The 20,888-nt window shown below is 39.8% G+C and overlaps 1 protein-coding gene and 1 long non-coding RNA gene across 2 annotated transcripts in view; both read right to left on the bottom strand.

Moving 5' to 3' along the window:
• CYTH1 (cytohesin 1) overlaps positions 1 to 20,888 on the bottom strand; it is a 170,365-nt gene that overhangs the window by 134,199 nt on the left and 15,278 nt on the right. The window lies entirely within an intron of this gene.
• LOC138152361 (uncharacterized) lies at positions 14,322 to 15,007 on the bottom strand. Its single transcript, XR_011166086.1, has 2 exons — positions 14,711 to 15,007; positions 14,322 to 14,663 (listed from the first exon to the last, which is right to left on the bottom strand). It is a non-coding gene; the product is annotated as an uncharacterized lncRNA (long non-coding RNA).

Raw genomic sequence — 20,888 nt, forward strand, 5'->3', positions numbered from 1 at the left:
CACACACACACACACACACACACACACACACACACACACACACACACCCTCTTTAATAAAGGCCAAATGTATCTTTCTGAGAGGAAGTTTTTTCAGAAAGTCCTCCAACATTCTATCATTCTGACTTCAATTTGATAAGAGACTTTATTCTCTGAAATTCTCCAGGAAAAAATTCTAGGGGCAGTTTTCAAGTTGTACAGACTGCCAGTGGAAGGTTAATGAAAGTACATTGTCTCCCCTGAGCTTCAGTCTCTCATTACTAGTTTCCTATTTAATGTTGTAGACTAAATGCTGCCAATACTCTTTAGCATGAGTCTGACTTAGTGAATGCTTTACTCAGGCAAACTCTAGTCTCCTACTGCCTCTAGGATAGATTATAAATTCCTCTGTTTGGCTTTTAAACTGATCCTAATTTACCTGTCCAGATTCAATGGACATGGCACTATCACTCACACTCAATACAGCCAAATTGGCCTTCTCTTGGGTTCTCCTGATGAGGTGAAGGCTCTGGGAATCCCCTTGAGCTCTCCTTGAATCTTTGAGGTACAGGCTCTGGGAACCCCCTTGGACTCTGATTGAATTTGATAAGGCATTTGCATGAGGCCATAAGCCTTACCTTGTGGCTCTGCCCAAAACCTTAGTTACTAGCTTGGCCCTCCATTGTCCATCTACTTCCCACCCTTGAGCCTATCAAAATATCTATACCCAAATCAACTGTTACCTGACCTCATTAACTCCTCCTGAAGACCCTCCCCAAACTCATTACTAGATTCCTTCCACAACCTTTCTGTATATGACACCATCCTGTCTCCATATGGTGTGAGCACCATAGAATTTTCTAGCACAGACTTACTCTGTGTCCAATACAAGTGGACTTTTAATAAACTTTGCTTTTCTTTGGCTGAGAAAAGACGAGTAGAATTCATTCAACAGGACTCAGCATGTTGGTATTTTGGGGTCTGAGCACCTCTAATCCTAAACCTCATCACTCCCACTGTAGTACTGTACCTTGATTAATGCTAACAAGACCCAAGTAATAATTTCAGAATGGACCCTTTATTAAAAAGGCCATGTGGCTGATCAAGCTACGTGTCGGGCTGAGACGGCACCACCCATGTCTCAGGTACAGCAATAGCAGTAGCAGCCCGAAACAGCCCCGATCTGGGGCAGAACCTTGGCTTATAAAGGGGGCCTTAAGTAAGTAGTGATTGGTCAGTATACACCTTGAAACTCCCACCTGACCCAGAAGCCCGTTTACTTCTATGCAGGTGAGCTGACTGGGGAAAGGGCAAAGACCCAGTGGGTGAGGGCGGAGCAGACCTGGAAGTCTGTTCACTTCCTTGGGGGAAGGGGGATTGTGGGGAAAACCAGGCACAACACCACATGACCCTACATTCCCTATTTCTGTGCCTGTGTATTGGCTGATTCCACACACCTAGAATGCCCTTCCCCTCCTGCCTTTTGTCTCAAAGAATCCCCTGTAGATATACTATATACTCTTTTACTATGCAAAAGCAGCCAAGTATAATGCTTTTGAATGGTCATCAGCCCATTGATAATAGCCCTGTTTTCCAATCTAATTTCTAATATTATATAATTATATTATGTATAATTATGGAAATATATAATTCTGAATAATTATTTCTATTTATTAATATATTATCACATTGCAACTAAAGTAATGCTGAGATAAAACCTAGAGCTAAAAGACATATGACAAAATAAATTTTACATTTGCCATCACTTTATAGATTTGCTTTTTCAAGACAAATCCAAGAAGCTAATTCTTCTTTGCTACTTAACTTGCAATTAAGCTATGTTGCCTCAAGGAAATGTAGGTTCCAAATAAGTAGGTTTCTCATAGTAAAGATTAACAATCAGTAAGTTAACAAATACTGATAAAGCACCTACTATGTGCTAAGGCACTGTGCTTAGCACTGGTGATACCAAGAAAGGCAAGACAGTTACTGACCTCAAGGAGCTCACAATCTAATAGGTGAAACAACAGAAAAACAATTGTATGCAAATAGAGGATAAATTGGAAATAGAAGGGGGAAGGCACTAAATTTAAAAGAAGTTGGAAAAGGCTTCCTATAGAAGGTGGAATTTTAGCTGTGACTAGAAGGAAGCACGGAAGCCAGGAAGCAGAGATGAGAAGGCAGATCATTCTAGGCAAAGAAACAGTGAGTGAAAATGCCCAACTTTGAGAGATGAACATCTTGTTCAAGGAAGAATATGGAGGTCAGTGTTACTGGACTGCAAAGTATGAATTAGGGTTTTAGGTGTAAGAAGAACAAAAGGAGGGAGGGGAATAAAGGGGGAGAGGGAAGGGCTCTGAATGCCAAACAAAGAATTTTATATTTGAGCTTGGAAGTAACAATTTATTGAGGAAAAGGGTGTCATGGTCAGACCTGAGCTTTGGTAAGATCACTTTGATAGTTGAGTGAAGGATGAATTATAGTGAGAAGAAACTAACCAGTAGGCTATCACAACAGTTTAGGCATGAGATGATGAAGGTTTATACTCAGGCACTCAGGGTGATGACAGGGTCAGAGTGAAAAAGAAGGCGAATGGGAGAAGTGTTAAAAAGGTAAAAATCTATATGTGTTGACAACAGAACAGATAAGGGAGAGAGAGAAGGGGAACTGAGGAGCTAAAGATGAATGTTCAGAGACTGAAGGATGATGAAGTTTGGGGCGGCTAGGTGGCAAAATGAGTAGAGTGCTGGCTCTGGAGTCAGGAGGACCTGAGTTCAGATTTGGCCTCAGACACTTAACACACACAAACAAAAAACCTAGCAGTGTGACCTTGGGCAAGTTACTTAAACCCAACTGCCCTCCAAAAAGCCAAAAAAAAAAAAAAAGAATGATGAAGTTTGAAAGGGGGTAGGGTTTGGGGGAAAAGATAATGAGTTCAGTTTAGGACATGCTGAATAAAGAGAGATAAAAGCAGTACGTTTTTCTGGTCAATTATAACTTTGTTTTTCCTCCATACACACAAGAGAGAAGGAAAAATTATAAATAATTAATGAAGTTTTAAAACAGAGATATAAAGCAATTTCTCCATGGTATCAAATACATTTTCTAAAGCATAAGTCTAAATTCAAACTTGGTGCTGTTAATCTCCTGAAATCAAAATCTCATCACAAATCTACATCAATTTATCTTCTACTACCAGATTTAAAAAATTATTAACTACAGAATATAAAAGGGGGGCAGTAGTTAGGTGGCATAGTGGATAGAGACCTGGAGTCAAGAGGACCTGAATTCAAATATGGCCTCAGACACTTAGTAGCTGTGTGACCCTGGGCAAATCACTTAACTATTTACCTCAGTTTCTTCAATCTGTAAAATAAGCTGGAGAAGTAGCCAGTATCTTTGCCAAGAAAGACCAAAATGAGGTCAGGAAGAATCAGACATGACTGAAACAACTGAACAACAGAGTATAAAACAGCAAAGTCAAGAACTAAAGTGTCAAATTTAAGTATTTATATATAATACATAAGTTCATGTAGACATTGTAGTTTCCATTTATTTCAAATTTAGAAATCAAAAATCAATAGATACCCAAAAGCAATTGCCACTGTTCTGGTCAAGACATGCTGACTGAATAAAACATCAACATAACTGAGGACCTCTGGATCCATCTGAGGCAATACTTAGATCCCACCCACAGCTGAAAAGAATACCTGACCAAGAGAAATAATCTGACCAAGGAAAATAGCCAAGAGATTTGTATATCTATAGTTTTGCAACTATTTAATATATATATTTACAATTTGCCTTTAGTTAGTAGATGTTCACTAAGACTTGACTAAAGACCTGATGGGAGATGGAAGAATGATGATAAACTCAGAATATTTTAGAGCTGCTTGGGGGATGGTGTCAAGGAATCATCTATTCCAAAAAGCAAAAGATAAAGGCTTATCATTAAAAGTATTTATTGCCCTGTATAACTGAGTATAATCCTTCAGAGGAAAAAATAGACCTTTAATAGGAGAGGAGGGGAGGAGAGGGCAGTACCAGAAGCAAGAATCATAAGCAAAACAAACATCAACTTTGGAAGATGGATTATACAGAGAAAGAGGTTAAAAAGAGAGAAAATGTAATAACCAGAGATTGTGTCTGCCCTCAATGAAGAGAGGTTTTGTTGTTCAGTCATTTCAGTCTTGTCCTTACATGACCCCATTTGGGGTTTTCCTCACAAAGATATTGGAGTGCTTTGCCATTTCCTTCTCCAGTTCATTTGGCAGATGAGGAAACTGAGGCAAACAGGGTTGACTTGTCCAGGGTCACAACTAGGAAGCATCTGAAGGTGGATTTGAACTCAGATTCTCCTGACTCCAGGCCCAGTTCTCTAGACACTGTGCCACCTAGCTGCCTTGGTGAAGAGAGGAGGTGCCAAAAACCACTACCACTATAAGAACAGACCACTATCATTATAGCTTAATGTATTGACCAGATTCCTTATCTTTGTAGTAAATTTCTTTGATAAAGTTCTGATATGTATTTCACAGGGTCACAGATTTAGAGGTGGAAGGAATCTTAGAGGCCACTAACTCCAAGCTCCTCATTTTATAGAACGAGAGGTTGAGTGATTTGCCCAAGGTCACACAAATGAAAGCCAGGATTTGAAGAGAGGTCCCTTGACTTTAAACTTAGCACTCTTGTATAAATGCTATGTGTGTATTTGATAAGAAGAGTCAAACAGAGAAATGGTCAAAGGATATGCACAGGCAATTCTCAAAGAAAGACAAGCTACCAACAATCATACCAAATCACTGCTCCAAATCAATTCTAAAAAAAGAAACACAGGGGCGGCCAGGTGGCTCAGAGAGTAAGAGCACCAGCCCCAGTATCTGGATGACCTGGGGATCAAATCCGGGCTCAGATACTTAGCACCACACCCAGAAATAACTGGCCGTGTAACCTTGAGCAAGTTACTTAACCCTGATTGCTTAAAAAAAGAAAAAGAAACACAGAACTATTTTGAAGTTCTACCTAGCATCCATCAGATATGCAAAGACGACAAAATGATAAAGGGAGAAACTGAGAAGCACCACGGTTGAGAAGGACAGAACATTTGCTGGAGGGGCTAAAACAGGACAGGCATACTACTACACTGTGCATAATGGAGCTCTGGAAAGCATTTTGGTACTATACTCATAATCTGCCCATATCCTTTGACCTAACAATACCACTATTAGGTTTAAGTAGCTTATACTATATAAATAAAACAAAAAGGAAAAGGATCCATACGTACAAAATATTTGTAGCAGCACTTCCTATTGTAGCAAAGAACTAGAAACAAGGCAGGTACTCCCATAAATTGAGAAATGACTAAATAAATTATGACATGTGAATACAATAGAATATTATTATGCTATAAGAAATAATAAAAGGATCAGATTCAGAGAAACCTGAAAGGATTTCAATGAACTGATTTAGAGTGAAATGAGCAGTATGGAGAACTTACAGAATACAGTAAGGTAAAGAAAAACAACTGTTTAAGAACCACTTACTGAATGACTGATCAGTATGATGACCAATTAGAACTCCCAAAAACTAATAATGAATCACATTACATGAGACATTGTAATGGAAATGCAAGTTTAAAGATCTTCCCTGCCCCTAGGCTAAAGTGCACCTGGAGCCTGGGCTGGGAGGCTTGTTTTTCAGTAGATACTTCTTGATTGGCCAGTGGGTCCAGAAGGTTGTTACATTCTCTGAGCCAGGAGAAGGCTATATAAGCCCTGATGTGTAGCTTTGTTTTGGGGGCTCACTTTGAGAAGTGTTCTGTGATTTGATCTGGATTCTGGGAAGCCGTTGTCCAGAGCCCCCTCCCCCCCCCCCTTTGAAAAACCCAGATGTTGAAACCCAGATGTTGATTGGGTATGGATGTGATGGTTGGACAGTTTGAAATCTGTCCACTTGATCTGTTTCTGTCTTGATTAATTCTGCCTGTATACTTTGAAGTTCAGGGTGCTGACCTTTTTCCCCTGAACGAGGTAAACAATATATGTTTGACTGATTAAAGTAAGCTTGTTAACCCATTTTGAGTTACTTTCCTTTATCAAAGCAGATCCAAGAACCTGTATGGGCAGCAAACCCTAAGGACGTGCTTGGGGTGCTTGCCGCTACAGACATTCATTTTCAGATATAGTCAACTTAAGTCTTTACTTTGTATATGTGTTTACCAAGGAGAGCTTTTATATTGGGGGTAAAGAATTATTAGAGGAGAGATGATGATACCAAAAAAAAAAAACAAGATCAATGAAACTTGAGGAGAAATGCAGATCACAAAAGGAAATTCAGAAAGGAAAACAGAACATTGAAAATGTAATTGGATGGCAATAATGTCTACTATGGAGGAGAGGGGTATTTGGGGGCACTTGTGCTCTCCCTTTCTACGAAGGTGCTTCTCTCAATTCTAAATCCACTCAAGTGGTCCAGGTTCAGTCCTGGGAGAGCCTGAACTCTAGAGAAAGGGGCATGCTCATTTTTTTCCTCATACTCTCTTGCTCTTTATGACCCCCAACCCTAGGAAAACTACTTAAATCTTAGTTTTGGCTCTTATCTATAGTCTCCCCAAAAGTGGAGAGTAGAATATTCAATATGCAATGCAAATGCAGTATAGGACAAGCTATTCATTTTCTCTACACAAAGAGGTGCTTAACACAAGAGACTCGTAAGTGTAAATTAACAAAAACTTAAATAATCAACAAAAACAACTTATAACCACTGTCATATTCTGCCAGGAGGATAAAACTTAAAACATCAGAACATGAAGCATTTTGAAGGAAGGTTCAATAATTGGCCTTTCTCCTTCGATTCATTTCAGCACTATCTAAACCATTCTCTCCACATCTTCTAGCAAATCAGGCCAAAATTCATCCCACCAGTGGTCACCTTCTCAAATAAGCTTTAGTAGGTACTGAAGGCTCCTATCAAAATGCAACCAGCACCAACTGAGGACCAGTTGTTCCCAACACCCAAAACTCATAAGGTTGCCTCCAAAAATAAAAACTTATCTCAGGATCACAGCTCAATCACCTACAGTCAGAAAAGCAACACAAAGCAGAAAAGGCAGCCAGGGGTCTAAAGCCCAGACTCAGTCTTATGCTTGCCTAAGTTAACATAGATGATTTGGCTGCCATATGATCAGAGAGATGCTGGAAGAGCTCTAATGGGCTTCACAGACAGGAAAAGAAAACCAAAGAGTAAAATCACTCATTCCCCATTAAGCAAGCCACCTGTTCTGACTCTGATAGCCAAGCTTCTCCAATGAAGCTCTGCCAAAGCCTCTCCCTTATCCCCCTGCCTATCTTCCCTTTCAGTAGTTAGAGAATCAAGGTACCTTTAAGAGGATTGACTGTTTCATCATCCCAAAGCCCCAAGTTCTTCAGTGCTGAATCAGAAGCATTGAAGGCAGCTCAACAAATGTTCCAGTTGAAACATACTCAAATACAGTTCTGCTATACTTTAAAAAAAACTAAGCCACATAGAACAGATTCTTTTCTTCTTGTTTATACAGGGTATCCCAAAAGTTTTAATGCAGTTTTAAGCTTTAATAGTTTTTTTTAATAACTTAATCTATACTTTTAGAACACCAGGTAAAAGGAAACGTTCCCATTTATGTTTGTCGAGTTCATAATATTTAAAAGGATTTTTTAATTATGCAATTCTGGCGACAAAACTATCTTTACTAATTTAATTATCTGAATATTTAGCAAAAGTAATACTAACCTAACTAGTTCTGTGCTTCTAAGGGCTTTTTCTAGCTGTATTGCAAATGCTTCACTGATGAGTGTAATGCGAATGTAAATTTTAAAGATCTTCCCTGCCCCTAAGCTAAAATGCACCTGAAGCCTGGGGTGGGAGGCTTGTTTTTCAGTAGATACTTTTTGATTGGCTAGTGGGTCCAAAAGGTTGTTACATTCTGAGCCAGGAAAAGGCTATATAAGCCCTGATGTGTAGCTTTGTTTTGGGACTCACTTTGAGAAGTGTTCTGTGATTTGATCTGAATTCTGGGAAGCCGTTGTTGAGAGTCCCCCGGCTTTGAAAAAACCCAGATGTGGAAACCCAGATGTTGACTGGGTATGGATGTAATGGTTGGACAGTTTGGAAAGCTGTCTACTTGATCTATTAATGTCTTGATAATTCTGTCTGTATATTCTGAAGTTTGGGGTGCTGACCTTTTTCCCCTGAACAAGGTAAACGATATATGTCTGACTGATTAAAGTAAGCTTGTTAACCCATTTTGAGTTGCTTTCCTTTAACAAAGCAGATCCAAGAACCTGTATGGGCAGCAAACCCTGAGGACGCGCTTGGGGTGGTTGCTGCTACAATGAGCTACAGCCATCAGCACAAAGGGGAAAAAGGTCAAAAAGGGGAAAAAAGTACATAGTAAATTCTATATCAGACCTGTAAATATAACTAGTTAGTAACCAGAAATATGCTGACCTAGAGAAAGCAACAGGAGATCAGAACCACCAATTTCAGCTTTTATGTCAAAAGCAGAAGGAAATAACATTGCATACAGGATGTTAAGAGAACAGGCATAAGAAGCTCCTCTGACTAAGTTATACACTCTCCCCTCCCATAATGCCCTCTCCTCAACCCCCAAGTACTCTGTAAGGAAGTTTTGTTAAGTTTTCATGTTTGCTATAGAAATGAAATATTCTCAGCACTCACCCCGAATCAAGAAATATATATGTACATATATTACATATATACATACACACTTCTACTAGTAAGTACATTTTTGCTCTTTTGTAACATTCTGTTTCAATTATTAACTTTCAAAGAGAAGGCAGCCTTTTTTATAATGCCTTCTATTCCAGGGTAGAAATGGGTTTTTGTAAAGAGCTTTTGCAATAAGACAAAGTTTTAGGAAAATGTAAACTATGCAAAGAAGCAGCGCCAGCCCTGAAAGCTGCCAAAGTGATTTTCCTGAAATGCTGGTCTGATCCCTCTTGCCTCTAAGATCAAATATAAATTCATTTGTTTGGCTTTTAAAACCCTCAAAAGTAACACCAACCTAGCCTCCCAGTCTCACTGTATATTATTCCCTTCCTTGAATCATATAATCCAGTCAAAGTGGTTTTCTTTCTGTACTTTATACATGGCACATTTCTCTTCTCCATACCTTTGCATTGGCTAATCCTGGCCCCTACACACAGTTGAAATGCACTCCTTCCTCATCTCAAACTCTCTCTTTTTTAAGAAGAAACTTAAGCACCATCTTCTACAGGAAGTCTCTTCTGATCTATACCAAATGTTAGTGCCCTCCTTGCCTAAAGACCTTATATTTTACTTTATATTTATTCTATGTATACATGTGTTTTATATATACTTTACATATACAGAAATATGTACAAAACATGTATATGTACATACAAACGTGTGTATATATACACACATATATGTATATACACATATTTGTGTCTCCTGTTAGAACATAAGCACTCCTTGAGAGTGGGGATTGCCTCATTCTTTGTATCCCCAGAACTAAGCAAAGAGCTTGGCAAACCGTGGTTAATAAAAATCTACTGAAACCCTACTTACCATTGTTCAAATTCTGTTCTCCATGCCCCACTGACCACTCCCCTATTCCCACCCCCCCTCAACCCAATGCCCATCCAACTACCCACTCTAAAACTACTCAGCCCTTATATTGTCCTCTCTGGGATGCCTGTTCCACAGGTAACAAACTGGGCATTGATTTAAACCTTTTCCTTTCTAGATTCCTCCATTTTCTTGCACAGGGTTTTCTCCTTATGACACAAATTTCCTGGCTATGCTTGCCCACACTTTTTTCACTTTCATTCACAACTGTGACTCAGTGGTCATGGTCGGGGAGCTGGATTACTCCTTCCCCCACCCTTCACTACCACTTCCAAGGTCTTCCTCTACCACCATCACCCAGTAAACTCTCTTCCTTTCAGGTTCATTCAATCTATATTTATCACCCAATCAGGACTCTGGTAGCTCTTGCCTAATGATCTCTAGGATACCCTTTCTTCCTTCCTCAATTGGAGTTCAGTGCCTGGCTCACAGTCCTTGTCTTCTTCTCAACTTCAGCCCTTATACTAGAGGCCTTCAACATACATATTAATACTCCCTCAAACACTCTAACATCACAGTTTCTAAATTTACTCATTTCCATAACCTACTCCTCTACCCCACAACAATTACATACAGATGTGATATTCATGATCTTGCCAACACCCATAAGTGTTCCAAATTCATGTTCATAAATTCTGAAATTCCCCACTGTCTGTCCACCCCAAACCCTGTTCTTCATCTTTACTATGATCTCTAATCCCTCAACTCCCTGGTTCTTTCCTAGGACATTGCCCTTGAACTTAGCTACACTTTCTTCCCTTCCCCATTTTGTCTCCTTGGTGTTCTACACTGTCCTCTTCTCTCCAGTCCCTTGTTCCTTTATCCTATCAAAGATCTTGCCTCAACAAACCATAGCCTTAGATTACTCCTGCCATTGGCTGCCTTTATTCACTTGCTACTGAACGAAGCTAAAGAAAATCACAAAACCGTGCTGACAAGATCCACCACGATTTTAGGTTACATAAACTGAAGTGGCCCCTCACTGGACCAAAGCAATCCTTTTATACCTCCCTAAGCAATTCACCATCCCACTTACTACTTTTCCAACCAGCTTTTCCAAACCTTTTCATCCCTCCTGAAACTTCTCACAGTTCTCCCTATTCCCATCCTCAACTAAGAACCTTGTCTCCTATTTCATTGAAAAAAACTGGAAAGCTCCCCTCATCTCTATTCTCCATCTCCCATCATTTAAATGCCCTCTGAAATGATTTCTACTTTATCTACATGAAGAGGTAGCCTTTCTTCTTCTTTTTTTTTTTTTTAGCAATTGGGGTTAAGTAACTTTCTCAAGGTTACACGGCCAGTTATTTCTGGGTGTGGTGCTGAATATCTGAGCCCAGATTTGATCCAGGTCATCCTGACACTGGAGCCGGTGCTCTTACTCACTGAGCCACCTGGCCGCCCCTAAGCAATTGGGGTTAAGTAAGTTGCTCAAGGTTACACGGCCAGGTGTTTCTGGGTGGGTGCTAAGTGTCTGAGCCCGGGATTCAATCTCCAGGTCTTCTCAACACTGGAGCCGGTGCTCTTACTTGCTGTGCTACCTGGCCGCCCCGGTAGCCTTTCTTCTTGCCAAGGCAATTCCATCTCATCTTCTCTAACAGAATGCCCCCTTCTATCATCCTTACTTCAATGTCAACTGACTGACTATTCCCCTACTGCCTACAAACATCCTCAAAAAAGTTCACTTGATCTAGCTATTATACTATACCTATGTGTAGCAGCAAGCACCCCAAGTGTCCTCAGGGTTTGCTGCCACCACAGGTTCTTGGATCTGCTTTGATAAAGGAAAGCAACTCAAAATGGGTTAAAAAGCTTACTTTAATCAAACATATATTGTTTACCTAGTTCAGGGGAAAAAGGTCAGTACCCCGAACTTCAGAGTATACTGGCAGAATTATCAAGACAGAAACAGATCAAGTAGATAGCTTTCCAAACTGTCCAACCATTACATCCATACCAAATCAACATCTGGGTTTCAACATGTGGGTTTCTCAAAGCCGGGGGGCTCTGGACAACGGCTTCCCAGAATCCAGATCAAATCACAGAACACTTCTCAAAGTGAGCCCCCAAAACAAAGCTACACATCAGGGCTTATATAGCCTTCTCCTGGCTCAGAGAAGGTTACAACCTTCTGGACCCACTGGCCAATCAAGAAGTATCTACTGAAAAACAAGCCTCCCAGCCCAGGCTCCAGGTGCACTTTAGCCTAGGGGCAGGGAAGATCTTTAAACTTGCATTCCCATTACACTATGCTTGAGAAGGACATCTACAAAAAGTACCTCAACTTCCTTCTTAACTCTCTCAATGGAGTCTGGCATCTGACCTCATCATTCAACTGAAACAGTTATTACTGATAGTTACTACTGCTCTCTCAATTGTCAAATCTAATGGTCTTTTCTCAATCCTCATCTTTCTTAACATTTCAGCAGCCTCTGATACAGTTGATCACTCTCTTCCCTCTATGTTTTACTGACATTGCTTTCTCCTGATTCACCTCCCACCTGTCTGACCACTCCTTCTCTGTCCCCTTTGCTGGATTTTCATTCACATCACACCTGATAACTGAGCCCTCTTCTCTTTTTCTTCCACCCTACTCAATACTCTTTCACTTGGTGGTCTCATCAGCTACCATGTTTTCATCAATCATCTCTATGCAGATGACTCTCTGATCTACTTGTCCAGCCCCTCTCTGCTGAGCTTATCTCGAATCTTCAACTGACTATTAAACATGCTGAACTAGATTTAAATACATATATCTTAAACTCAACAGGTCCAAAACTGAACTTGGAAATCTTTCCCCACAAACTCTCCCTTCTTCCTAACTTCCTCATTATAATTGAGGACATCATTCTTTTAGCCACCAGGCTCTCAAACTAGATATCCATCCTGGACTCTTCACTCTCTTTCATTCACCATATCTAATCTGTATTAAGGTTTGTTGATTTTTACCTTCCTAACATCTCTCTTACAAGCCCCTTTTTGTTCTCTCTTACTTCAACTACCCTAGAACAGGCCCTCACACCTGAAAATTATTCGAATAGTCTGCTGCTTGAGTTCCCTTTTTCAGTCTCTCACCTCTTTCAGTCTATTCTCCACTAAGGTGTCAAACTGATCTTCCTTAAATGCAAGTCGGATCATGTCACTCCCCTGCTCAACAAATTCAAGTGGCTTTCTGTTACCTCCACGATGTAATATAAAATCCTCTGTTGGTTTTTAAAGCCCTTCATAAATTTGCCCTTTTCTACTTTTAAAGTCTACTTAGACCTCACTCCCTTCCACATATTCCTGATCTATTGATACTGTCATCTTTGCTGTTTCTCACAAGGGATTCTCCATCTCCCTGCTTCCTGAATTTTCACTGGCTGACCACCATGCTTGGAACTACTTTCCTCATTTCTGCTTCCTAGCTTTTCTGGTTTCCTTCAAGTCTGAGCTAAAGTTTCACCTTCTATAGAAACCTTTCCTGGGGACAGCTAGGTGGCGCAGTAAATAGAGCACCAGCCCTGGAGTCAGAAGGACCTGAGTTCAAATCCGGCCTCAGACACTTAACACTTACTAGCTGTGTGACCTTGGGCAAGTCACTTAACCCCAATTACCCTACTTTCCCTGCTCCAAAAAAAAAAAACAACCTTTCCTGGGTCTTTTAATCTTAGTGCCCTCTCTCTAAGGCTTCTGCCAATTTATTCTGGATACACCTTTTTTGTACACAGTTGTACAAACAGTTCCTATCTTTCCTCCCCATTAGACAGTGAGCAACTTGATAAAAGAAACTTTTTTTTAACTTTCTTTTTATCCACATAGTAGGCTCTTAATAAATTTGAGCTGACTTTATTGTTAATTGATTGAAGTAGTTAACATACCAGGAATGGAAGTTGATGGAGAGAATGATAGTGTGATATCATCAGAGAAATTAGAGAAAGTGTAACTGATTTCTTATTGCTGTCTTTCATTCAGTTGTGTATCTCACAACTCGGGAGCAATCTATATTAAGTTACAACATGCACAAAACCCTGGGGCAGGTGTGATAGGAAAATAATTTTCAGGATACATCTGAGATTAGTACCTTTACAGTGTAGTAACTTATAGAGCTCCAACACATTCAAATTCAGACAAAAATGGCAACAATTTAATTTATTTAGCCTTTTCTTAACTCTCACAGCATAGTATATGTGTACAACATATATGTATCTGAATGAGAAGAAAACTGCAACTATCATAGGATCTAAAAAAGTTGCTGCATTGAGTCAACAATGTTTTCACCACCCACAAGATCCCTTCAAAATTAAATTAATGGAATTTAATTGAAATAAACCATTAACACTAATTAGCAAAAGGATATTAGTCTTATTTTAGAGTTAGAAAAGACCTTATAGGCTAACTTCCTCATTTTACAGATAATAATAACAGCTAACATTTATACAATGTCTTTAGGTTTGCAAAGTTCTTTACATAGGTGTAATGGGAATGGGAATTTGAAGATCTTCCCTGCCCCTTAATAGACCTAGGGGGAAGTTTGAAGACCTTCCCTGCTTTGAAAGTAAACTCTGCCCCCTAATGGGATGAATGTAATCACATGGAGCCTGTGATGGAGGGAATTTGCTGAAGGGTGCATCAGAGCCCACAGGAAGCTTCCCTGCTGTGAAGATAAAACTCTGCCCCCTAATTGGCTGAATGTAGTCACATGAATTAAACAAGTTTCTTTTTTTTCCCCAATGCAGAATTTTTTTAACAGAAATAAACCCCAGAGCAACCCATTTATTGTTATAATACCATAAAAGAAAGATCAAAATAACATGGAAAAATGTGACACTCGCTTTTGAAGCCCACAGAATATAACTAAGAAAAAAAATACTGCCTTCCAAGTGTCTTCTAACTTCACTGACAATATACTTCTAGTTAGGGACACTTTGTTAGTAATGTTATCTCCTTTTAGCATGATCCGGCCAAGTTGTTTCCTTGACTTTGTTTTAGAGTGAATCTCCTCTGCATCATTCAATACAAAATTCATATACTCATCAAAACCAATTATGCAGGCTTCTATTCGCATATTTACTTGCTCATATAGCCACACCTGCATTCGGGACAATTTTGGAGATACCTGAAGATGAGGTTGATGGGCTGCACCATCACCTTCTGCACCTTCTGGCCCTGGCCGAGGTATGCCGTGGCAGGAGCATACAATGAGAGTACGGAGCATTGAGTGCCTCTGGGAAACCACAAGCAGAACCTAATTAAACAGTTTCTATCATCTCCATGTCGTAATTATTTCTACTGAAACTAAGCAACAATAATTAGAGACAACTAAGATTATGTGTGGCAGTGTGGCAAATGGGCAGGTTTGAACAGAGCTTTTGCCTCCAACAGGCCTCTTCACGAGACTTTTGATGTGCTTGCAAGAAATTTTGTTGCTGTGATTCCATGGGGGGGGGGGGGGGGGGGCACATTAATAGCTTCAAACGACAACAGCATTCAAACACTGTCAGATGTGAATTCCACCAGAGGTGGTTCAACTGGACCACAAGAAACTGTGCCCAACTGTAGCTAAACCAACCCAGTTCAGCACTCCATGAAATTATGTCTCCCTGTCTTCGTTCCAGCCATTTTCTATCTTGTTACTACTGTTACCAGCAAACTCTCCTTGCTTCTAGTCTCCTGAAAACTTCAGCATGAATGATCAAAGTATATAGATATTGGGGTATCAACTTACTGCTGCAATATCCTGTTAATAATCTCCAACAGATCACACCTGGACAATTATTGCTGTTGCTCAGCTGTTTTCAGTTGTGTTTGACTTTGTGACCTCATCTGGAGTTTTCTTAGCAAAGATACTGGAGTGGTTTGCCATTTCCTTCTCCAGCTCATTTTACAGATGAGGAAACTGAGGCAAACAGGGTTAAATGACTTGCCCAGGGTCACACTGCTAGTAAGTATCTGAGGCCAGATTTGAACTCAGGAAGGTGAGTGTTCCTAACGTCAGGAGGGGCATTCTATCCACTGTGGCACCCAGCTGCCCTACCTATACACTACTTTCCATCCAAAAAAAAAATTCATCTTGTCCTTTTTAGATGCCTACTAACCCTCTACTAGTTCTACTCCATGCTCAATCCGGACTTCTACTGAATATCCTCCAGGAAGGCAAGGGTCCTCTTCTGAGAATACTCCTATCTTGGGGTGTTTAAAATGAGGGATCTAGTCTTGGACTTGTCCATAGGCATGGATTTTCTTTCCAACCCATTAAAATCTAGCCCTCATCTAACACACAAAAGGCATTTCTTTGAAAGACTCAGAGTACTCAGTCTGCTTGTTTAATATATTGGAAGCATCTCTTTTTGCCACAGGGCACCCAGTTTCACTGCTACCCCAAGATCAGTTGTCCTTTTCTGACACAGAGGACCTGGGTTTTGCCCTTCCTTCTGGTAAGCAGTCCTTTTCTCTACTGAATATCCCTTCAAATGCCTTGCTATGTAGCCCTTTTTGTTTACTAAAGACTAATTTTCTCGAGCCAACTCCTCCTTTTGAAGAGGAAGTATATAATCAGTTCCTAGATGCTATGTCCTAAAGTCAGTGTAGCTGATATTTCTTAATAATCCACAAAGTCCTAAGTGCTTTTCCCACACCTGACCCTGCAAGACAAATCACCTTGCTAATCTGTATTTCTTTTAATTAAAAAAATTAATAAGCATTTATTTTCTCCACCTCCCCCTACAGGGGATAAAACAAAAACAAAACCTTTGTAATACTGAGCTAAAAAAAATTCCCACATTAGCTCTGGGAACATATGTCTCATTCTGCATCTTGAGTCCATCATCTCTATGTCCAGAAGTGAGTAGAATGCTTCATCATCAGTCTTCTGGAACTGTAGTTGGTAATTGTATTGATCAGAGTTCTTAACTCTCTCAAAGCTGATTTTCTTTACATAACTGCTGTTACTGCATAAATTGTTTTGGTTCTTCTCATTTCATTCTACATCAGGGCATACAAAGTCTTCCCAAATTTCTCTGAAACCATCCTTTTCATTAGTTATGGAACAATAGTATTCCATAAAATACATACACCATAATCTGATCAGTCAGTGCCCAATTAATGACTGTCCCCTTAGTTTCCAGTTCTCTGTCATTACAAAAAGTTTTTAGAAATACTTTTGTACATTTGGGTTCTTTTCTTTTCCTTTGATTTGAGTTTTTTCAGTGTCGCTATGATACCTATTTTGTTCTCTTGGCCTCCCCTAAAATTAGGAGACTCATATATTTATTATTCAAAAACATCACAATACTTTCCAAGTAATTTATACCCTCTCTGGTCAACAGATTTATCCATGATGGCTATAATTCAACAGACAATAGAGAAGCAAAATAGAAAAGGATTTATAATACAATTAATTCAAGAAGCAATGATCTAAGTGGCACTTAATAAGAAAAACAAATATAGGGGCGGCCAGGTGGCCCAGCGAGTAAGAGCACTGGTTCCAGTGTCGGGATGACCTGGGGATCAAATCTGGGCTCAGATACTTAGTACCACAACCAGAAATAACTGGCTGTGTAACCTTGAGCAAGTTACTTAACCCCAATTGCTAAAAAAAAAAAAATTGGGGGGCAGCTAGGTGAGTAAAGCGCCGGCCCTGGAGTCAGGAGGACTCGAGTTCGGTTCAGGCCTGAGACACCCACACAAAAATACTAGCCGGGTAACCTTGGGCAAGTTACTTAACCCCAACTGCCCTCCAAAAGGCAAAAAAAAAAAAAAAAGAAAAACAAATATACAAATTACTAGCATTCCATTTGTACTTTTATAGTTAACAAAATAATATTGTATCAAAGTTAGCACTGATGGGGGTTGATGAAGTCCAGGAACCCCAAGACTGGAGTTCCCTGACAGGGTCATCTGGAATGAATTCACAGACTCAAGCATTCTTTAAGTCAAGATGGCAAAGATTTATTGTTACACTTTACAGCGTGTAAGAGTTCTTAGGGAACCTGTGACCTTAAGGGGATACAGTTACAGTTTATATAGGTTAAACTATAGTAAAACATCTGACAAAAATGCTAAGTAGGTGATTCAGGGAGGGATTAGGGGAGTAGTTAAGGAGTAGTTGTCAGTTCTTAAAGGAACATGCACTTTTAGTATCTACTGAGCAAGCATTTTACCCAAAGTTCAATGGGAAATACCCTAAGGAAGGACTGAAGAGAGGCATTTTTAGGTTGGAAACATCACTTAGTCAACTGGTCTGGGCTGACTGAGGAATACTCAGGCCACCCCCATCAATGTCTTGTTGGACAAGATAAACATAAGAAGTATACATATGTCTAAGTCTAGGATACATATGATAGGTCAGTGAGTGGTAAATATCTTTATGACCCAGTACACAACCAGTTCGTCCAGTACACAAGTGGTTCAAACTAATAAATTCTATAGGTGCAGCTGGCTACTGTATCGGGAAGAGAGATAAATGTTTTGCTAGGGCATGCTGTCCTTGGGATGACTGTCAGGGACAGTGTTTTGAGGTTAGAAGGAAATATGATTTTGGAATTGGATTCCAAGCACAGGCACCCAAGCGCCCTATCCACACCATTAAATCTCAGACAGAAAGCTATTAGTATAGCAGAGCAGATGCCAAGGAGGCAACACACAGGCAGAATGGGGGAAAAGGTAATAAGTATTTATTAAGCTTATTAGATACCTACTAGGTGTCAGTCACTGTGCTAAGCATTACAAATATTATCTCATTTGATCACGTAAACTGAAGAACCAAAGAAAATATAAAACAAAAATAGCATCAAAATAAACAAAAAACAAAAAATTATTTAAAATTTAAAAATCAAACTGAAAATTTTATGCAAAAAACAAAATGGCATTTAAGAAGGAAACAAACTATTTCAAAAGGAGCAAAACTGTCAAAATTATAAAATCCAAAAGTTAAATCTTCTCAATTAACACTGGAGAAAAAAATCAATTAACTAAATTCAACTCCAAACTCAAAGAATTAAAAGGAAAATAAAAATAACAAGGAGCAAAAAACAAATCAAATTTTAAAATTTCACAGGAAAGGTATCTATCTTTCTAGCTAGTGACATTAACAATAGATAGCCTGCTTAAAAGAAGCAGGAAGAATTTAAACAATACTTAAAATGCCAAGTAAGAAACAAAACTATAAGCTTAAAAAAAATTAGCTTTGAAAAAAAGATGAACATCGAAAACTAACAGAGGTAGAGGTATGAGTCTGTTTAGCTAAAGAGGAAAGAAACTACCTACTGCCTCTCTCTGACCTCTGCCACCTGAGGGTGAAGCTACTTTCCCCCTACTCCTCTCTTTAGGAGTCCCTATGGGAGTGACTTTCCCCTTAGTCCCACTTTTACTCAGCCCCACCCCTAGAGGAGTGGGGGGTGGGGAGGAAGGGAGGAGGTGACTCTTTAATATGCTTCATTAGAGAACAATGAGAAGGAAAGCTTCCAGAGACCAACTGCACTGGAGGAAAGCTTCATCAGTCTTCTACTTAGCAAACTCCCTCCTTCCACCACTTAGTAGGCTTATTTGTGTCTAGGTATGATTCTGTATTTGTTTAATCTTTTCCCTGCTTTTGAAAAATTATAATAATAGGTAATGGTAAAAAAAAAAATCTGGTGCTTCTTTAGATCCTATCTGGCAGAAATTCCAGCTCCTGGAAAAAGAATCTCCTCTCTGTGTATCACAGCTTGACCACAGCCTCCCACAGCCTCCCACTTAGCTGCTTTTACTTTTTCCCCAAGGTCTCCCTCACACATACAAAAGATATCTGAGAAACCAATTCCTTTTGAGAACATATGACCAATACAGAAAATGAAAAGACAATTCTTAAAGAAATGAAGAATAGGCTCTGAGAGAGTCAGAAGATGTAAGGAAACAGGGAGTTATGAGTTTTACTGCTGTAATTCTCAGAACAAACAGCCAAAATGTATTCCCAAGCACTTCACTCTCCAATCCTTCCATTAAGGGCAAGTGGCAACTGCAAAGGCAACTAGCTCACAGAAGCCTAGGTAGAGAGTAGAGAGGTCTTTGACAGTCTTGGGGCTCCACAAAGACCACCCCTCAGCTGGATTACACCTTCTCTCATTATCACTGTCTCAGGCAAAATGTCTCTAGCTCTTACCCTCTCTTAGATAAAGGAGAGGCTGACTTTATCCCCTGGAGGGAGAAGGCGCTGAGGCTTCCTGCAGCCTACACCATGTGGCAGTTTCAGCTCTTGGCCTGCAGACTCTAGGGGGACCAAGCAACCAGTCTAAGGGGTAACTGCTCTTGCTTTAACCTGCTTGGATCTGGATTGCAGTCTAGGGTGGAGAACTGGGGTATGTGACCAGCTTGCCAGAGTCGGTGGAGGCTTCAGAGAGGGCACCCAACTAATACCTTCCACAACTGAGAAAACCCCAGCGACTGGGACAAAGATCCCCTGTCTGGCAGCAGAGTCCTAATGTGGCAAAAAGCCCAAAAGTCAAGTAATTGAGTGACAACATGAATAAACGAGGGAAGCAAAGCAAACAGAGGAATCCAATATTAGACTCCTATTTTGGTGACAAAAAGGATCAATGTATGGAATAGGAGGAAGGCAGTGAAGTCAGAACTCCTGCACCAAAAGCTTCCAAGAAAAATATGAGCTGGTTACAGGTCATAGAAGAGCTTAAAAAGGATTTTAAAAATAAATAAGAGGAGTGGAGGAAAAAGTGGGAAGAGAAATGAGAATGATGCAAGAAAATTATGGAATGAGAGTCAACAAGCTGACTGAAGAAAATATCACCTTAAAAAACAGACTAACTCAAATGGCAAAAGAGGCTCAAAAAGGCAATGAGGAGAAGAATGCCTTAAAAAGCTGAATTTGCCAATGGAAAAAGAATCTCAAAAGCTCACTGAAAAGAATCATTCCTTCAGAATTAGACTGGAGCAAATGGAAGCTAGTGACTTTATGAGAAATCAAAATACTATTAAACAGAACCAAACAAATGAAAAAATAGAAGGCACTGTGAAATATCTCACTGGGAAAACCACTGACCTGGAAAATAGATCCAGGAGAGATAACTTAAAAATTACTGGACTACGTGAAAGCCATGATCAAAAAAAGAACCTAGAAATCATCCTTCAAGAAATTCTCAAGGAAAATTGCCCTGATGCTTTAGAACCAGAGGGCAAAATAGAGGTTGAAAGAATCCACCTATCACCTCCTGAAAAAGATCCCAAAAAGAAAACTCCTAGGAATATTATAGCCAGGTTCCAGAATTCCCAGATCAAGGAGAAAATATT

This window comes from Petaurus breviceps, unplaced genomic scaffold (genome assembly GCF_028583685.1).
Source record: "Petaurus breviceps papuanus isolate PSGF00001 unplaced genomic scaffold, PetGlider_PUasm1.0 90925, whole genome shotgun sequence".
Classification (NCBI taxonomy): domain Eukaryota; kingdom Metazoa; phylum Chordata; class Mammalia; order Diprotodontia; family Petauridae; genus Petaurus; species Petaurus breviceps.